This window comes from Haemaphysalis longicornis, unplaced genomic scaffold, assembly GCF_048455015.1.
Source record: "Haemaphysalis longicornis isolate Haplotype H1 unplaced genomic scaffold, Haemaphysalis longicornis Haplotype H1 scaffold_12, whole genome shotgun sequence".
NCBI classification, from domain to species: domain Eukaryota; kingdom Metazoa; phylum Arthropoda; class Arachnida; order Ixodida; family Ixodidae; genus Haemaphysalis; species Haemaphysalis longicornis.
This window is the reverse complement of record NW_027526225.1, coordinates 13,325,495-13,345,864: the sequence shown is the minus strand read 5'-3', so window position 1 is coordinate 13,345,864 and position 20,370 is coordinate 13,325,495. Positions and strand designations below refer to the sequence as shown.

Below are 20,370 nucleotides of genomic sequence, written 5' to 3'. Positions count from 1 at the left end.
TGGCACGTACATTCAGACGATCTTTCGCCTTAAAAAAAGAGCGTTAAAAATATTTCATTCCGCATTTCCCGGCCGCGCGGCTTCAAGCCCTGAAGCCGCGCATATGAAGTTTCGCCAAATGCGGGCACAACTGCGCCATGCAGTCGAACGCGTTTCCGTAGGCAGATGTGTGGAAACTGAATTGGTTACGAGATGGTAGGGATGGATCAACCACCTCGGTCCAGGCAGCCGCTGGTGGCTCGGATTATGTGGGCCGCCAGTTCCTGTTGAGGCTCGTCGCAACTGCCAGCCACTTTCGTGTGTATTTGGGTGCTCGTGGATGTTCATGCGGACAGTCATATGCCAGGGGGTCATGGGTAGGGCGAATAAGCCCGTGGGGGCGCACCGGGACAGGGGTGTCTGGCGTGATTTGGTATAAATGGAGCCGAGTGGGTGTCTGCAGTGCACCTGCCGAATGACTACTTGCTCGCGACCGGTAAGCCCGGCGTGCAGAGGAGGGAACGTGCGGCGGATGCTTAGAAGGTATGCTAACGTCGGCAGACACGGATTTGTGTCGCGGGCGTCGTCGGGGGCCCAGAGGCGAGTTTCGCGGGCAAACTGCTGAGCGCGTACATTCCCTGCAACGCCTACCCAGTCGAAAAAGACGACATGAAAAACTTCTGTAGTTCTGTCGCATTTTCGCATGTCGTACTGTCGCCTGTTCGTTTTCCTGTCGTGTCGGGATTCTGGTGTTCAGTGGTGTGTCGTATTCCTGTCCTGACGTTGATGCTCCGTCGTGCCAAATACCTGTCTTGTCGTTGACCTGATGTTCCATCAGTAGTTGCTCATGGTTTGCATGTGAAGAGTAGCGTGAACGGTCGTTCTATTGTGACTGCAGGAATGTCTCTCGTTCAGAAAATTGACTTTGTCGTTACGGCAGAAATGTGTGTCGTAACAACAGATGGCTTTGTCATAACAACAGGGCGGACTTATGTTGTCATAACAAAGTTTTATGTCGTACGACACGAATTTTTGTTGGGCGTTTGCGGTATTCCTATAGTGATTTTAGACTGGGTACCTGCATTGCCAGGGATCCAGTGTACGCGAAGAGGTCGTCTAACGTTGTTGAAGAGGAACAGTGCGAAGGGGGAGGCAGGGACCTGAGCGAGGTGGCAGCATGCGGACATTAAAGGGACCCTGCAACACTTTCTTCAACATTTTTTTTAATCTTAAATGCTTGAAGATCGTAGTCACCCAACCCACCCAGTACTCAGATTAGGGAGTCGCAAAGTACCTCAGCGAAATATTACTGCTCTACGCCAATCAGATAACTTGGAAACTCGCTCAAAAGATTTTTCTCCCTTTCCCGGTGTTGACGTTCTTCGACGGCCCGGATTACGTCACTGAGGCCATGTGGCGGCTGTTGGCCGGTTGTCCTTCAGTTGCAGCAATGAACGCTTTTCGATGGCAACTTCAAAAAATAAAGCCACAAAAACAAAGCAGAAACGGAAGGCGTATCTGGTGAGACGAGCAAATCACGCAGTGCCGCTCCGTGCTGGCAATAACTGTAGCTTTCGCAGTGCTTCCAGACGCGAAGGAAAGAGTGAAAGCGTTTATCAAAAGGGTTGCAGGGTCTCTTTAATGTTTGTTTCGTAAAGCCACGTCCATTCTGAATCGCACGCCTAATTATGCGCATGCATGGGGCGCGAGAACACGGAGCCCCTCGCGGTTTTAAATCGACGAGCGTATCGCGGCAGATATTGATTTCTGCGGGAAAGACGAAATATGAGCCCGCTCACCCCATACCGCGCACGACGGCGGCGCAGGTTTCCACGAGACTATTCCGGTATCTCAAACAAGGGAAGAACACGAGCGCTAGTGTATTCCACGTGCGGGCCGACGGGCCCGAATCGGTGGGCACCCGGAGTCTATATCAGGAAGTAGGAAAAACCAACAGGACGGACAATATCGACCGAACATGGCCCCTTCTCGCGGTTTATCGAGATGTGCCTAGCGCTGCTACAGCCTGCATAGGCCACATACTTGAAATGCATGTATGAATCCTAAACTCGGAACTGCCCCGTGCGGTGAATTCTTAAGCGGGAAAGTGACACCCTTGTAAAGCATGGTTCGCCCAACGTCGGCCGCGACCTTTCGATCGAGATCTTCTCTGGGCACACGAGGAACCAAAGTGCGATTCGACTGCGATTGTGCAAGCGACAGAGGTTTTCAGCCGCGCTAAGGAAGGATCTTCTGAGTTCGCCCGCTTCCAAGAGGAAACAAGGCAACGGAGTGTGGCGTCACTGCCGCCTTTATTTACATCTTGGTCGTAAACTTCGGCGCGCATTCCCCGGCCGCGTGGTTCCTTCCTATGGCGCTTCCCTCCCTTTTATCCGCTGACCAATCTTGAGTGAGTTTAAGTGTGACGTCACGCACGTGGCAGGGCGGATGTAGCGCGGTGTGCTTTTCTCGTCGCCACTTCCACTTTGGCACAGCGGTGCTGCCTCTCCAAGTTTGATTTCCTCTTTCGTACGGTGAAGAACGATCACGAGTGACGTAGAAATAACGGCGCCTCTCGTTTAGTACCCCGAGGAACACTGCCGACCGGGAGCGTTTTCGCGCGCACAAGTTTTGCCCTGCGGATGTGCGGTCAACGACACTTGTGGCCTATGCTGCGACGGGGATAATTGGCTCGTTCTGTGACACCACAGCCGATTACGTGCTTGGCACGTTTCGGTTCTTCCGCGCGGCGATCTACCGCTTGTTCTCATCAAATCGGCTAGCTCGTGGTGATACCAGTACCCTCGAGCCGGAATCTAGGCGCGAAGGTGCGGAAATGCGGGATGTATCGGAAGAAGCCTTCCCTCCCAGCCACTCCTTTCCCGAAACCAGCTGCGATGAACCGGAAGTGCTCTACGTCACGGCAAGCATGGCAAGTGGAACTCTCCTTTTTTGCGCTCCGCTCTGCCGGCACCTATTAATCGATATTGTGGCGAAAAGGGGAATTTTTTGTTATTACGAAAGTGTTTTATTCCCGGATACACGAAGATTTCGCATACGTCGAATCCGTCACGGAACCGACGCCAGTACAACGAAGCAAGCGGTGTGTAAGGGGTGCACCCCTGCACATAGGGTCGTCTTGCGGGAAAGCAACCTTTAGAACCAAAGAGTACGTTGTACGTTGTTCGTTTTCAGGTTTTATATTTTAACACATAAAGTTTTTTTTTACGCCGAGATACACCGAGATTTCACTGACGTCATATCCGTCCCGGAAATGACGCCAGTACGCCTTTGCCGAAGCGACCCGCCAGCAGGACGTCGCTCGCCAAGGACACCTACAGCGCAGCCGTCGAACCGCAAATTAGGCTGAGCTGCACATTTCGCTTTCGTGTTTTACCGATTTTATGACAGAGGAATCAACCACAATTCTTAAGGTATCTTACAATCTTAAAGCGGGAAATGATGGGACAGCTGATGTGTGTACGCATACACCGCGAACACAGTCCTTTGAATTCATCCTCCCTGTCCGGGGGAAAGCGGATGACGCGCAGCCCCAACTCCTTGAACGGTCACTCCCTTACATCGGCAGAAGCATTCAAGCAGGAGAGCCGCCGTGATGTCCAAAAAATTAGCAGTGGCCTAGCTCGGCTATGCCAGGATATATGTAGCCTGAGCTAAGGTTCAGCCATCCAATCAAATCCAGTTCAGCCCAGTGCAGTCTAGTCGAGTCCAGTCCAGTCCAGCTCAATCCAATCCAACCCAATCCAATCCAATACAATACAATACAATACAATACAATCCAGTCCAGTCCAGTCCAGTCGAGTCCAGTCCAGTCACTGGTCCTCGCGCATGCGCATCACGGCTCTTCAGGAGCCACGCGAAACGGCTATCAAGCGGCTCCGGCGCAGCGCCAGACTTGGCTACTGCGCAACGTAGGCGCACAGCTGGGCACGCGCCGGCGCCAGTGCGTCTGCCGCTGCTATGACGTCCCTCCTATGGAATGCGCAGGCCGGAGTATGTGCAGACCCAATTCTATACACACCCGTACTCCAATTGGATTGGATTTTCAACCAAATTCAGTACAACTAAATTTAATCCAATTCAATCCAATTTAATGCTCCTCGCGCTTGCGCAGCACAGCCCTTCAGGGTCCACGTGAAACTGCTCAACCTCGGCCAGTGTAGCGTACGCTACAAAAGGGCCCCCGGGTCACACTCGCGTGTTATTCTCTCTCATCAGCGTGGGGGTGCGTGCCCACAGGGTCGTGTTTTCGGCCGTACAATACTCATTTTTAACAAGTGCGATATAACCGGGTGGGGGAGCACTAACGAACCACGCGCGAAGAAACGCAAAAACGACAAAAAAAAAAGAAATCCCTAGCGCTCTTTTGTTCATCAACATCAATGTCCCAGTTTATAGCGGAATGCCTGCCAGAGAAACCACACCATAGTTGTCCCTCTTATTAGAGAATCGGAGTTAAGGCGCCACAATGTGGACGATTTTTCTTGATAGCTGTTCCGCAAGAATGCAGTCCTTTGACTGATTGCGACGTCGCATTTGGCAACGTGTGGCTAATTTGGCAGTTTCGGCTGGATAGGAAGTGACGCGATTAATGAGCGTGAAAGCTTCGAATTAACCCCCGGCCACAATTTTCAGAGAACATCTCAGTAGATGAGTAACCAGCTCTTCTTTAATGCGCAAATGGGTTGTCAGCTAAGCGCAGCTACAATGAAAAACATCGAGGAAAGTCTGAAGCTCTCGAGTTCGGCGAGTGGCACGAAGAGTCTGGTCGTACGTCTGTAGTCTCTCGATTCTTCTTTTCACGCATACATGGAGTCGCAAAGCAATACCGCAGGACGAAGTAACGCTCAACTAAAGAACAAGTTCGCCCTTGCTATTTGGACAATAAATGTTTCATACGAGAGCCCAAAAATGTAGCCACCCTGCCTGATTTGCTACTATTCTCGGAATTAATTATTCTTTAAGTTCTTTCTCCGCACCCAAAACGCATTGGTTGATTCAGTTCAACCGATCCAGTAGCCAGCGTAGACCTTTCTACCTGCTCTGTCTCATCACCAAGCTTCTTGTTATGCCTCACATTCAGTATCACCTTAGTGCCGGCTTAAGAAGTGCATAAGAGCCTATAAATAACCGGAGCAGAAGAGCAAGGATTGCGTCTTATGCAGCTTCGGTGCTGCGTAAGGTGCGATGGAACAAGACACTCTCAACATACGCTGAGCGTCCTCTACTACTCCTTAAAAAGTAGCCTCGTCGCCGTGCCGCATGCATAAGTCCTAAAATAGCCACGGATTTTTTAGGCAAGAAGCCCCTGGGGGGCTCGGCCTGTCGGCGTTTTATGTCGTCGTAGTAGCATGTATTCAGGGTACTAAAACACCGGGACACTCGTTTTCCAATGCCTCACTCTAGAACGTTTCATCTCCGTGGGAAAAAACGCGTACTAAAGGAACACACCGGGACACTTTTTTTTTCCAAACCCTCACGCTAAACCGCTTCGTGCTTCAAACATACGAGACTTTTACAGCAAAGCTTTATACCGCTACCTCCCAACGGTTTCATCTCCATGGGCAAAAACGCCAACGCGGCAGGGATGCACTTAAACACTGCATGCTTCGCCCCTCCCCACGTTTCACGTTAGTCGAGGTGGCCCGGGTTTCTTTTATAAGGGCAAAAGCAAAACTGTTTAGCAAATCGCAATTTTTTATGTCCGCGCTTAACAATGCCAAACAATTGCCGAGCCCGCGATCGGGAGCGCGGGCCTTGAGGCGACGGCCGGGCAGTTAACAAAACCGAGAAAACTCCTAGCGCTCGTATGTGCGTGCCTCGCGACGACCGCCCAGCGTCCCCGGCGCACGTTTGTTAAGCCAAGCATACCCACTTAAGGATATTGGCCAAGAATTGCCAAAAAAAAAAAAAAAAAACTTGAGCTTTCGCCGTAATCGTGGCGACACTTGCTCGGAACGAGAAATAAGCGTCATGGCGTACGCCCCTCCAAGGTTATGTACAATGATTATCAATTCCAAAAAAAATGAAAGACGCTCACACGCATAGCAACAATGATGGAGTAAAAGTCGTTGCTGCAACGAAGAAGAAGCAAATCGGCTGCAATCGTGGACTTAAGGAGGGTCTTATGGAGCGGACGCTGCAGGTGCGGGTCAAGGTCACTAATACAAGTGCTCGTGATTTCTTGGGTAGTCTGTTTGGACAGTGCTGCCTCCTGGTCAAGTTTGCGGACAGTCCCAGCTGCATCCTATTTCGATAACGGAACGGATATGGTCTGCGATCCTTATTGTGCCGAACGGGCAGCAGCGTCCACACTATCGTTGCCAACAATGCCTGAGTTACTGGGAAGCCACAGATGCGGCAAAGTCATGATCTGCTTGGGCAGCAGGGTCGTACAAGGTCAGCTGCTTTTGACGAGGTCCGCGGCAAACAGCTGGCTGAGGCGATTTAAGTGCAGGCTTTGATTCGCAGAAAATCGCCCATTTTCCGCATGAGCTTTGCTCAATGGTGCGGAAGACGCAACCGAGCTTGTTAAAGGAGCACTGACACCAATTTTCGGCATTAATATTATTGCACAGCTCGCTTCCTTCACTCAACAGAATACCCTGGCTGAAATATGAGCGGCCTGCGACGCGAAGAACATAGTTAAATTGGATCTCATTTATCGCGCCGACGGAGCAGCGCGCGGAGCGGCACTCAGCAAATGAACATCAGCGTGACATCACTCCAGGAGAGGAAAAAGAAGTGACGCGACAGCGCTCGTCAAAAGCTCGTGACGTCACTTCACATGCGTGGCCCCACGAGCGGCGAGCGGGCGCAACACCCTCTCAAGCGGGCGCCGGTGACGTCCGCACAAAGCGGTGATGTCAAACCGGGACTCTGTCATATGCGCCGTTCGGGATGAAAGCGCGGGAATTTGAAAGAAACGATATTCAGGTCGTTCAATGTAATTAACTATCGTGCGCTGAAGTATTTGAAGTGCTGTTTCAGGCTGGCCAGACCATTAAGCATCGATAAAAGCAATAAAAGTGTAACATAAAATTTTCGTGTCAGTGCTCCTTTAAGTTCTGTAACCGTTGCAGTGCTGAGATAGGCTTAACTGAATCTGGTGGACATAGACATTCGTTGCACAACAATTCAGCGCCAGGAGAACGAGAGAATCAGATGACGTTACAGAACCGTTGGTTGAAATCGTGGTGCGCTCACTGAATTTCAAGCTCGTAGGGGTAAATTAAAGATAGCTGCTGTAGTGAGGGTTAGTGATTTATACACACCCACCAACCCTCACCCGAAAATGATTCCACCTGCCGACTTAAATAAAGTTTAATCAATCAATATCCACAACCGCGGGTACCCTGCCCAGGGATTTATACACACACACCCAACAGCACCCAACACCCGCCCAGGAGGATTTCGACACCCCCCCCCACTTCCCCAATCGAAATTCTGTATGAACACCTGGCGTGGGTCGTGGGAGATCTCGCTTCTGCATTACGCTAAGGATATGAAGGCACGCTCCAAACTACACTGCGCACCGAAGCGGGAGCCGTGGCGTCATCGCTGTAGCTTGTAGCATTATGGCATGGCGCACGGGGTCGATTAGACGGCATACCTGCAAGTTGATGATCTGGCAATAGGGTTAGGTGCCTAACGCCCGTCCTGAGTCGGTCAGTAGGCACGTAAGCTGTCAAAGGACCACAACGATGGTCGCTGCTGTTGACGTGCAGCGTGAGGGCAAAGCACGTTCGGAGGACCTGCCATGTATGCCTGCACCTCCTGACCATTTGTGAGGCGCGTACCAGAAATTTCAGGCAGGCTGTGACGTAGGGATCCCAAGAAAATTGCGCTGTGTAGTTGCCACATTGATTCCGCGGGCGTTCCCTACGTGTCGCCGCCAATGAAGTGGAGAGTATGGGCTCTTGCAGAGAGTCTCTTCTGCGCAGGGCATACGTGGGAGCTCCAGGAAATGTCTGTCTATGCATCGTAAGTAGCGCTTGAAACGGGACGACAGAAGAGAAGACACACACGACGGCGCTTCTCTTCTGTCGTCCCGTTTCAAGCGCTACTTACGATGCATCAACACCAGCTAGCCCAACTGTCAATTTTACTGAATGTCTGTCTATAACTACGCTGAGAAACTTGTGATGTTTCACACAAGGGACCCTTTCGCCATTAAAAAAATGTATGCATGCATAGGCTTCGTGAAACCGCAAGGACTGCGCACTTGGTCACCCCCGCAGCCTTTTGCACGCGCATGCGCACGATCTGCAATTGACACAGGTGCAAATATATCGACTGACGAAGGAGAGCCGCACGAAATATGACGGCTAATTTAGCCCCAGCAATCTTCCATGTTTTCTGGGATTCTTACAACTGACCACAAACAAACATTGAAGGGCAATAGAAAAACATTTCTGCTTCATACTCAATCTCCCATTACAGCTCGAAATTTTTGTGTTAACGCCAGCGTGTTATGATGTTTCATTCGCATAAACACGAACAAAAATGATTGCGAAATTGGGTAAGAAAATACGTTATTCTATCTACACCCTCCTTTCTTTTTCCATATCACGCATACGTAGTGAGAATAATTTTATATAGCTGCCAGCTCATGCTGCTATGCGGGACTGAAAGCGATAGAACAAAATATTCTTGTGAATTTCAACTCAAAATATGACTACATGTTTGCGAAGAAGGGTGAATGCAGCGAGTACTTTAAAACAGTGCGTTGTGGAGCACCGCGATCAACCGTTCTATCGGCATCCACTATCTTGAGAATCAGCGGAAAAGATCACCCGAGCAGATACTTCGCTCCACATAGACTATTAGCCATCCGTCTGCACTCGTTTTACGTTAAAGATCAGTTCCATTGGGCTGGATCTGCCCTGTACGTAATGCTTGGCTAGCTAAATTCTTGCCATTTCCCTGGCAAACAGGGAACGGCTATGCCGCATAACGGCATAAAGAAGCTGTCAAAGCGGTAATATCTCCGCATGGACGGCAGGGGCACTCAAGTGACAAAAACAGTTCTCCTCAGCCACGCCCCCAGACGCAGCCAATCGTACGCCGTACTCACGCTCACGTCCAGGAGAAGCGAAGCGTCGAGGTTTCCTGGCGAACTCTTCGTCAGGTCAGGCCGAGTTGGAACTTCCCCTGTCCCGCGTTGGACAAACGTCAATCCAAAGCTACAAGCAACGACTGCGCCATCTACAAGGCTGTCCTCATCAGCATGGCCGCTTCGGCGGCGGCAAGCGGGCTTCCAGGGGACTCGCTTCAGCTGACCGTCGATTGCGAAGAGAGCGGCTCCCTGTTACGTCCGCCCGCGTCGAGGCGAGTGAAGCTTTCCGAACGCCTACCTGGCGGGTGCCGGGCGCACTCTCACCCGGAGCGTACGTGGACCTTGCCGAGGAAGGAGGACGTAGCAGAACCTGTTTGGAGAGCTTTCCGGTTTCGGTTGCGTGCCGACGCTCGAGGTTCCGAGGGCTACGCAGAGGGCTCACGCCCTCCGCCATCTTGAGAGGGAGGGCCGAAGGGGCGGCTGCCGTCGTCTGCTCCGTGCGTGTTTTCAAAGCGTGAGTCGTCTGCGAAGCAACTGGGCGTCGGTCGTCGTCTGCGAGCTGCCAGCATGCAACAGTGTCGTGTGCCAGCCGCGTTCTTCGGTGTCTTCAGCTACCTGCCGAGGCTGCAGCAGTGATTCCCCGTGGCTCGCAGCGACGTTACATCGGCGACATTCTGTTGTGGATGCGGTTCAGTTGTGTCGTGATCCTCGGTGGTGAAAGAAGAGAACGCAGGATGAGTGCCTTCGCAAGTGACGCCGCGCCTTGGCCAGCCGCGATACGTGGATCATTCTGCTGAGGGAGGAACGACGAGGAGCGTACCGGAGCTCAGCTCTTCGAGTAGCTGCCACCGCCGGACTTCCGGTGAGGTTTCTTGAACTCTATTCCCGCGAATGGCTGCTTTGTTTCTCTTGAGTTTAGCGCGTCGCGCCGGCGTGTCTTCGACCCCCGTGTGACATCGGTGACCCTTCGAAGGAGCTTCTCTCCGCCAGTGTGTAGAGAAAAATCTTGGGACGAGAGGTGATGCCAGCTATCTTTGGGGACATTTAGGGCCGCATATGAGGTAATCTTACCTACGGCAAAACTTTCCTGAGTCTGGCGCTCTTGGTTCCGGATGCCCTCAATGAGCCCATTTCGTAATTTTTCGGCATAAAACTTTCTCGCGTGCTTTCCTCTAAGCGATGGTGATTGCAAACGACTTTTTTTACCAGTTTTCTAGCATGACACGTAAATGTAGTGGCACAAGAGAACAGCACCGTATAGAGCTACGTCTTGACGAAGTAGGCAGCTTTTATGCCCTTGTGACGTTCCATTAGGCGAGTGAAGATTAATCAGTGATCACTATTTCCTGCTGAAGCAAGCCACTCGCCCGATGATTTCGTATCTATTTCAGTGACACGCTTGACCGCATTAGATACCCAAGGAGATTCGGCCTCTATAACGAAGCCCTTGGTGTTTTTGAAACAACGGTTAGTATTACCTCAAAGCTCGCGTGAAGGCGTTTACAAAAACATGATTCAGCATGCATTTTTCATACTTACTGTGCAGCCCTCTTCAATCCTGATAAGTGCCCCTGTGTCTTCTTCGCTTAAACGGGGAAAAAAGGGCAAAAAAGAATTACAGGTTAATGTAAGCGCCTCATTAAGCAAGAAGATCCGCTTCTATCGGGATCACCGAGTTGTACGGTGGCATTTTTCAACGTACGTGTGAATTGCGCGCAGCCGCATATTTCGATGCTGCCCGCAGGAATTCAAGGCTTCGTTAGTATGCGAACGGAGCGCAGCTGCAGTGCACCGAGATTCGGATGCCTTTGTTCTTTCTCCTGCTCCTACCCAGTGTTTGCACGAGACTTTTGCATCAGTGCAGTGCGGTACACCCGCTCCATAATGCAGAGCTTTTAGTTTAAGATTGGTTCCTCCAATGCTGCTTTTATTTCTCCAAATTCTAGGCCAGTGCGGATTTTGACCTCGCGGACAATTTGAAATACCATATTGTCCGCACTGAAACCGAATTGAATAAAAATGTCGACGTCCCCAATGTGAACACATTAGGTTTATTACGGAAAAATTTAGCAATGCGTGCGGGACGCGGCAGCCTTTATCCTTCGTACGACCGTGATGCTCCATTTGTCTTTTTTTTTTCTCAGAAAGAGGTTCTCACAACTGTCGGGAGGGAAGCCACCGTATGCCGGTCATGTGGCTACCGCGTTTTTCGTTCTCTAGTTCGCAACTGTGGACTATGTGTCCTCATGTTTCCTATACATACTTCGCGTTTCGCGCAATAGGGTCCACACTACACATCCTCGTTTCTTCTTCATTCTTTTGTCTTGTGCTTGCGCTGTTCTTAAAATATATGAATCAATAGCGACCCGCACAACTTCGCTGCCTTGTCTACAAATAGAAGTCACGGGGCCTTTAGGGGCGGAACCCCTTCGGGGCTGGGGCTGTTGGCGTCTCCTGTCGCCGTCGTAATCGTCGTCTCATGTAGACACGTTACTAAACACCGGGACACTTGTTTACGCCTCGCGCCGGAGAGCTTCGTGCTTCAAAGACAAGAGAATTTTACAGCAAAGCTGCATACTTCTACCCCACCGACGGTTTCATCGCCGTTGGCAAAAATGCCAAGGCGCCACGAATACATTTATACACTGCATGCTTCGCCCCTCCACAGGTTTCACGTTAGTGGAGATGGCCCGGGATATATTTTTTTTTTTTGTTTCGAGTAAAGCTCTCCCGATTGAAGCTTCCATTTCATATATAGTCCCACGCCAATGCTCCGAAGTTTCCACTGTAGGTACGAACTTAAAAATTTGATTTTCTTTGAAGGCATAGACGTTATCAGCGAGTACGTTGCTACATTTGAAGAAGGTTTATCAATTAAGGAGCCCTCAACACTGAATATGGCGGGCGCCTCGCTCATGCAAAAACCTTTCGCCATAGGTACTGTGTGCGTCCCGGAACTACTACTCTACGATCATGCCACGCGTGATCTTTGAACAAGGCAGTCCGTCCCGTGCTGAAACGCAGGCACAAGGCTACAGTGAGCGCGGAAGGCTGGACCACTAGCGTAGACATCGAGCTGGGGAAGGCCCTTCCCCGCAATTTTCGATCCTGGGCGGAGGAGAAGGAAACGGATGATGCCCCTAACCCCGGTTATTGTTAAATTATGACTATCGATAATCATCTTTTGTCGCAAGCTGTAGGCACCGATCATATTCGGCTGAGGTCAACGCTTTCGCAACGACGATCAGCCACCTTCCAATTTCACTGGGAAACACGAAAGCAGTCGGGAAGTTATGTAGACTATGGCATCGTCCGGAATTTTTTATTTGAATGAATTACTTCCTGTGACGTTTTCCTTCTTGTTGTACCATTTTTTTTTTACTTTTCTTCTTTTTTGTTCTCTCTTTTCCTTTTTCTAATGTACCACCCTCTTTCGCCATACGAAATCCTGCGTACGCCACTAAGCTACTAGACATTATCCTCCTTCAATATTACAAGTTAAGCGTGAATCCTAGACGAAAGGGATGCACTGGAGTGATCTGTCTGGAAATCTGGAGTCTGTGTCTGGAAGCCCGTTTAAAGCTTTCGGACGTGCACCTGTTTCTAAAAGTCACAGTCGTTGACGTGGAGCTGGAATGCTTTTGAGCTGAACGAAGGCGCAGGCGCACAAAATCTCTTCGAATTTTCAAGATTTGCAGGATTCAAGATTTGCAGGATGCAAGATTTGCAGGATGCAAGATTCAGATATGCAGCGTCGCACGGTAGTCCAAGTGCGAGCGCAAAGTTGCAAGCCTCGCTCTAAACTCGCCAATCTTTGTCCAGAAAGTGGAAAGGACTCTGCCAAGGCTAATGACTCCGGTGCATCAGCGCTTCCCGTACGATGTTTTGGCTGTTCACCAGAACTGCCGAAAGCTCGAGGTAGCGGAGTACTTCGGTTTTTGAAACGCCAGTGGAGTGGGCCATTCTGGTCAATCCCTAGCAAGTGTCATTCTCGCATCGATAAATCCACGCTTGGACTATCGATGATTTGCCTGCATGACAATGGCATTGGCTGTGTGCAACGATCCTCATCGGCTGGACCGGGCGGAGTCACTTCTACCTCCACTCTCACCTCGGCAATAGGACGCGAGAAGCCCTTTTAATATATTTCAATGAACAATGGTGTGACGACTTAGCCCGCCCAAAATGGAAATCTAGTCGCCTTGCTCCGCTCCCGAATTGCAGAAAATATCTGCTGAACCCAACGACATAGCGACCCACTGCACTCGCCAGTTGCGTTGGATAGGTTGTGGAACGAATTGTCCTTGGTGCACGTCTCGACTTTTTCTTAGACCACTTAACCATGGCTGGTTTCCGTCAAGGCCGTCTGTCTTTTTCTTGCGTCATTCACCTAGCGACGTTCGTGCAGGAGCAGGAAAGCGTGAAGCGTGTGTGCGCTGCGTTGTTGAAGAGAAAATACAACGTCGTTTAATTTGAAAGAACTAGGATTCAGTATCTCACTCAGCTCCATTACAGCCACAAAATATGTTTTTTAACAAAAAAAAAGCAAGAATTATTTAAAAACTTTCAAGCTTTGCGCCACAGTGACGTGTTATGAGCAAGAATGACGTCATACGGGCCAACAATAAAACATATTTTTCAGTGCGTTAGCTGCACGTTAGCATTCAAGTGATGCGGTCAAATGGAACTAGAGGCCCCATTACAGACGTCCAGTCATGTGTCGTCGCGACAGGTCAGTTAGGCGGCCGCCAATCGCACAAACAAGGTTCCGTGACGTCATAGAAAAGTTGCGGGAAATTGGCTAGGGGGTCGCGACTGCTTCACACCTTTTCTTTAATATCTCCGTTATTTGTTCGAAGACTGCGTTGATATTGGTATCATTGTTATCGGGAGTAAGCACTCTTTCTAATAAACGAAACTTGTATTTTGTCTCCATGGCTCCTTTAAAGGAGCCTATGAAAACTTGGGGCATCGCACGTTGTCGGCGTAGTCGCTGACAAAGACGTTTCTTTGAAGAGGCATTCCGCAGCGGCCCATATTCGCCCCCATAGACGCAAGACGGAAGGACGCCAAGCAAGTCAATGGTGCAGCTATATACAACATACTTTCATTGGACTCGGTGCGGGACATTTTGTCTGTCCTGTATAAATGCCTTGCAAATATTCAGGCACTTCCGCGCATACATGCGCTCTTGACCTCCCACACTTATCTTGGCCTCCCACAGCGAGCATCAACAGGGGGGACCTGTTGATGCTCGAGCGAGCATCGAGGTGGGATTTCGAGCTGTGACTCAGGGTGGCGCGTTACCAACTTACGTGACAACTGATCCACATAGGAAGCATGTCAGGCACGTCACCCGGCGGCCTGATCACCACCTTGTCGGTATACACCAGCTAATTGCGCCCGCGCGTCGTTCGCAAGGATTTGTTCACGAAGGAGAGATGTCATTTCTGAACACTTGTCCTACAGCAGCTAGTAATTTTGGCTTATCTTTTCCATCGGCTGCATGCATACCGAGGGACGCGTCAAGGATAGCCGTCACAGAGGAAGGATGCCACGTGGAGAGTCGGCACAGCGCGTTTATTCCCAGCGGCAGCCCAGAACTCGAGAACCTGCAAGAACGAAGATGGGGATGGTAAAGAGAAGCACGAGAGGTACCAAGTGATGATGACTGTGGCTGTGCGAAGCGGAAGAAGTCGAAAATGATGGAATCCCAATCGAATCGCGGCACTTTCGTGCGTCCTTGAGTTACAAAAGTGCACATATTGTTGCTCACAATATATGCGCCAATAACGCCGGAACTGCGTCTGCTTTTGTCGGCGCGGTTGTTCTACCACCAATGTCCCGTGTCGGCCGAATTCAGGATAGTCCCATACCACCACCTCTATTGTATGACTATCCGTTGCACCTTTTACACAGTACGGGTGATGTTCAGTGATTCAAAGCTGCTACTGGCGCTCCGGTCATATCTGCGCCACGGACCTCGCGAACAACTACGGACTCCAATACGGATAATGTGTCGCCGTTTGCCCCAACCGGGACATGACGTGGCCTTCAGTGTCTCCCCAGTAACTGAGGCACTGCCGCCCATGAAACTGCAGACGCTGCCGCCAGTTCGGCCCATCAGAAAACGGCGACCACACACATCCCATTGTCTAGAGAAGGCGCAGGTAGGGCTCCACGCATACGATAGCCTGGGAGGCAACACGTCGAAATGGACGACTGAAGAACGCACCCGTGCACGTATCGGTGCCCTTGACCCGCACCTTCCTTCCTCCGTTTCCATCCTCCATTTAGCCTTCCGCGTTCTTACGAAGCCCTCGTTTGCCCTCTCTGACTGGTGTTGGCATTCAAGAATGCTTACTGCTACTTGATCGAAATAATGATCAGCAAGTGAGGCGTGGGAAGCTTTTGGCACGCAGGAGACCATACGGGACCATTTTTGCCAGTGACCAAGTTCTTTAAAGCGAATCTTTCGTGGTGTGACTGATGGCGTTGTCGTTACCTAAAACTACCTTCCACAATAAGAGGGTGCATGAATATTATTATTATTATTATTATTATTATTATTATTATTATTATTATTATTATTATTATTATTATTATTATTATTATTATTATTATTGCGATGATAACCCGCCGCAGTAGCTCAGTGGCTAGGAAGAGGTTTTTCGCATTTAATCTCACCCCCACTGCATACTGTTCATGCGCCTCGTTGCTATAGCAACGGAGGAGTGACTGCTGGAGCTTTGTCTGCTGAGACAAACCGGCCACACGGCGTCGACGGCCCGCCCGCCAGTGCCCGCAGCCCAACTGGCCGAACTGCCAGTTGGGCTGCGGGTTAGCGAGTCAGCAGAAGCAGCTTCCTGTTATGGTATATTTGCCTGCAGTGCGTACACCAAACATGCGTATTTAACATGCGTATTTAACAAAACTGGACTTATTTGTCACATGTAATAGATTATGTGCCTTGCTGCGTTCTTTCCAGTTCTTTCTGTCAGAAATTTTGGTACAACACTATTGTTTCTGAAAAGAAAATTAGGGAAGCTTGTACTCACGCGCAAGACTTGAATAGCGAAGCTGTTGTAGGTGATCGTTGATGGACCCAAAGTTTAGTTTTAGTATCGTTGTGGTGTCGTGGTTGACGTCGGCAGCATGGAATTTCAATGGCCTTATGTTAAGCAACGCTAGAGCGAGCTCGTCGCTTTGGTTGACGTTTTCATACGCCACTCTGCAAGCGCGACTTATCGTCCCAAGCGGATGCTTTCACGCCGAGCCTCTCAAAGCGGGGTCTCTTCCTCGTCCGTGCGAACAATTCGCGACCGAGCATTGTAGAGTCAAATATCCCACACAGCAGCTTCGACATTCAAGTCGCGGCTCTTCTACGGTCCAGAGCGCATGCGCACGACGACACTAGGACAAACCAACCCTGGGCGTACGCTATCTTTCTCGTTCCGAGCAAATGTTGCCACGATACGGCGAATGCTGGAGTGTTTTTGTCGCCAATGCTGGCCAATCTCTCTGAGTGGGTATGATTGGCTTGACGAACGTGCGCTCGAGGCACGCGTGAACGAGCGCTCGGCATTTTCTTTGGTATTTTTAAGTGCGGACACCATGCACAAACGATTGGCTGAACAGCTTGGCTGTCAAAAACTAGCGTCACACTAGGGGGCTGTTCTGTTAGGTCGAACATGTGGGCTTTCAATGTAGGCGATGTTGCGGGGTCACTGAAGGAGGTCTACATACCCTTGGTCACAGTGGATTGACGTTTAGGTGAGTAAGTCACCAAAAACACCTGTTTGTTGAAATAGGTCAGGTGATAGTGTATTGTTTCCATCTTTTTAAATATTGCGGATGTCATGTTAGACTTATTTGTGGATGGGCCTGGATTCAGAGACGAAACTTTTCAGTGCAGTGACGTATTTTTCAGGATTTCTTTTTTGCTCTAAGCACAACTATCTAGTCATGTGGATATTGTAAACTTTGATCGTGCTTCTGCGGAGTTTATGTCTGCGTGTAGGGTGTACTTGCATTGCACTCATTGGAACGTGCGAACTTTTTTTTCAACAAGTAGGTCTGCTAGACATCTTACTGTCTTTATTTGTGTTTGCCTGATGAGTACATGTTGGTGAATTGGCTTGGGATATTGTTTCGCAGGTTATTTTAGTAAATGAATGGACTGCAGGAACTGCGACAATTGCAGCGATTTGACCAGGGGCGGTATTCTCGTAACTATCCCTTTCGAAAACGTCCCTTTTGCGCCCCTTCCTCGTGACGTACTTCCGGTTAAGGAAGAAGCGTTGGCAGTAGGTTTGCCGCGCTTGCGTTACGCACTTCCGGTTGTTTGCTTTTAGCTAATTAAGGCTTGCCAAAAGGGACACTTTTGAAAGGACGCAAAAGGGACAAAACTCGAGAATACCGCCTCAGAAGACAACTTCGTTTTGACGAACAAAAAAGGGAAGTTGTCTTCTGGTCAAATCATATCACATAATATAAATGGGCAGTTTTATCCTTACTGCATGTCTTTCTTGTTGGACATTTCAGATACATCAAATTAGGGGCGTAGCCAGTATGGGGGGGGGGTCGTCGTTGACAGAACCCCCTTCCCGAATGATGCAACCCCCCTCTACCCTCCCTTCAGTCTTTTTTTTTCATAACTGCTATTTTCACTCCTCATACATGTATTAAAATGAACAACCTTAGATAAGAGCAGTGTCAATTTGTTGACAAAAAAAGGTTCCCGTTAGTCCTGCGTGCACTCTTACTTTCTATGCAGATATTACAGGAACGAGACACCTACTAAGACGTTGTTTAGGCACACGCGCTTCTTTTTTTTTTACCGGTGGTGGATAACACCCCCTAAAAATGTTTTTCACTACACTAGTGCATCCAATACTACACACTATGCCTTGTTTCAATTTTAGATACCCTGCATGCGTACCGTATACGTATGAAATCCAGAAAAATGAAAGTAGGTAATCATCAATTGCATGACAGCTCATCACTGAAATGCACTATCATGCACAACGTCACGGGATTTTGCAAATATGTATTTTTAAATAAATGAATCGTACATAAACGCTTTGCTACACTCAGCCTATCGAGATCAGGCGGTCAGTGCCTGAAGCAAAAAAAAAATGCTTAAAACCCCTCGCTGATTTCTTTAGAATAACGGTACGTATATTATATTTTATGATTGCGGCGCTTTTGGTCACTTCAAATTTACGACGCAAACGCGCATTGTCCGGTGTGTGGACGCGCCTGCTTGAGAGCGTTCCTGTTAATTGGTTCCGCATGCTTCTTGGTGGAGTATGTGAAGGAGCCGAAAAACACCCGCTTAATGTAGCGCTTGTTGAAAACAACAACAAAATCATTTGGCTTCGCACAAGCTTCCTTTCTTGCCTAAAGAAAAAGAAAAAAAAGTGTACATAGCGAGAAGCGCCCGGAAGGCCTTCAACACTGCGGTTTTGCGTATACCTTTGCCTCAAATATAAATTCGGGTTTTGTTTTTCGATTTCCGTAAGGAAAACCGTGCTTGCATGTAGTCTGTTTCTCAAGTACACGCTACAAGGATAGGGTGCACAGCCAAGGGCGTCAGTGGTAGCAAGCGACCATTGCTATGAAAGCCCACGCTAGCGCCGATTATCTCAGCCACAGCCAGCGCATATCGAAATTCGACCCGAATCGCAAGGTCAGCTGTTTGTCGCTAGGCTGAGCTAAATGCGCCAAATACTTGGCGCTCCATTTTCGCATTTTTTCCCCATCGCAATCGGATATGTGGCGAGTATACGCTCTCGCTGCCGACGGCGCGTTTTAATGTGCGGTGTGCTAACCAGCGTTTAAGCTAACCGACAACTGCACCGCGTTATCCCGTCCGAATTCGGAGCCACCGCGGCCTTGAAGCAGACGACGCGCCTCTGTTGCTATAGCAACGAGGCACATGCGCAGAGAGCAGTGGGGTGAGATCAAGTGCAAAAATGTCTGGGGATTACCATACTTTCCAAAATCTCTCAGTAGCGTGAACTGCAGTATTCTCGGTCACGGCGCATATAGCTGCTGCGCCTCAGCAAGCCTTCGCATGATCAGCGAACGCACGGCGGCGCGCGCTACGCTGCCGTTATCTCAGCGTGTTATTGCAAATCGTGTTTGAACTTCCCGCCCAAAAGTCAGTGATGGTAAGCCTCTGCGTGGGCGGCGCGAACTGCGTCTCAGGAAGTGAAGGCGTCATCGTCGAGCTCACGACGGCACGCGCTGCTATGGCGTCATCTCGCAGCGCGTCGCCACCGCCCGCATGTCTCACTGCCTCCCCCTCATACTTTCGCCACGTGTCACCGGCGTGGAGCGTCTCTCACCGCCCGGCATGCCACCCTCCCTCTCGCGCTTCCGCCACACTCCTCCTCCGTTTTTTTTTTTTTCTGTCTTCGGTTCTCCCTTCGTTCGCTCGGTGGCGAGGACAACGCCGCCGTCGAACTACAGTGGCGGGCGCCAAGGTGATGAGCGCTAAAAACCTCTCCTCAGTGGCTAAATCGTTGTGCTGCTGAGCCGAGGACACGGGTTCGATTCCCGGCCGCGGCGGCTGCTTTTCTGATGGGCGCGAAAAGCAAGAACGCCCGCAGGCTCAAGATTTCGGCGCACGTTAAATATCACCACGTGGTGAAAATTAATCCGGAGCCGTCCACTACGGCGCGCCTCTTGGGCTATGTAGCGTCGGCGCGTTAAACCTCATAATTAATCGATGACGATGATGACGATGGGGCGACGCAAGACAAAATAACGCTTCGCGTAGTAGGAACCGAACCCGGGTCTCTCGCGTTATGAAGCCGGCGTATATACGATTACGCCATTACGACACGGTCGAAGCTGTTTGTATTTTAAAGCGAATTTGAACGCTTGTTTTTGAATGACGACTGCGGGTGTGAAGGCGGGGAGGGGGGGGGGGTGGTCAGCTTGCTTGTGAAGGATTCGTGGGCTGTCGTCTGAGTTTGGACTTTAATCGTTGGCGCTTTGACTTTGATTTCAGCGGCTTTGACTTTGGCACTTCGCCGTTTGATTTTTCACGCGTAAGAAAGCGTCGCGTTTCAATCACGGTCGTCATTTCATGAAGGGAATTTGAATTTCTTGCATCCAAAAGAAAGAAGCTGTCGTGAACTCTGTACAACGTAGAGTGTCCTCGGTCGTTCTCAGGGGAGAATGTGTCGCGTTGCTAGCCCTCCCCATGGTCCTCCCACGAGGTAACAAAAGCAGTCATACGCTTCCTGCAAACGATACAGCACGCAAAAAACTGTGGTGAAAACAAGTGTACTGGCACATGT

The 20,370-nt window shown here is 49.9% G+C and overlaps 2 protein-coding genes across 3 annotated transcripts in view; one reads left to right on the top strand and one right to left on the bottom strand.

Moving 5' to 3' along the window:
- LOC144162422 (ATP-binding cassette sub-family G member 5) overlaps window positions 1-9,635 on the bottom strand; it is a 107,444-nt gene extending 97,809 nt beyond the window's left edge. Inside the window, exon 1 of the mRNA XM_077692943.1 lies at window positions 9,077-9,635. The gene's annotated coding sequence lies outside the window, so the exon portion shown is untranslated. The remainder of the gene's footprint in view (window positions 1-9,076) is intronic.
- LOC144162421 (ATP-binding cassette sub-family G member 8) overlaps window positions 1-20,370 on the top strand; it is a 399,408-nt gene that overhangs the window by 34,446 nt on the left and 344,592 nt on the right. The window contains exon 1 of one of the 2 annotated variants that reach the window (XM_077692942.1): window positions 9,818-9,920. The exons of the other annotated variant lie outside the window; for it this stretch is intronic. The gene's annotated coding sequence lies outside the window, so the exon portion shown is untranslated. Of the gene's footprint in view, window positions 1-9,817; window positions 9,921-20,370 lie in introns of those variants that run through there. 2 annotated transcript variants of the gene reach the window in all.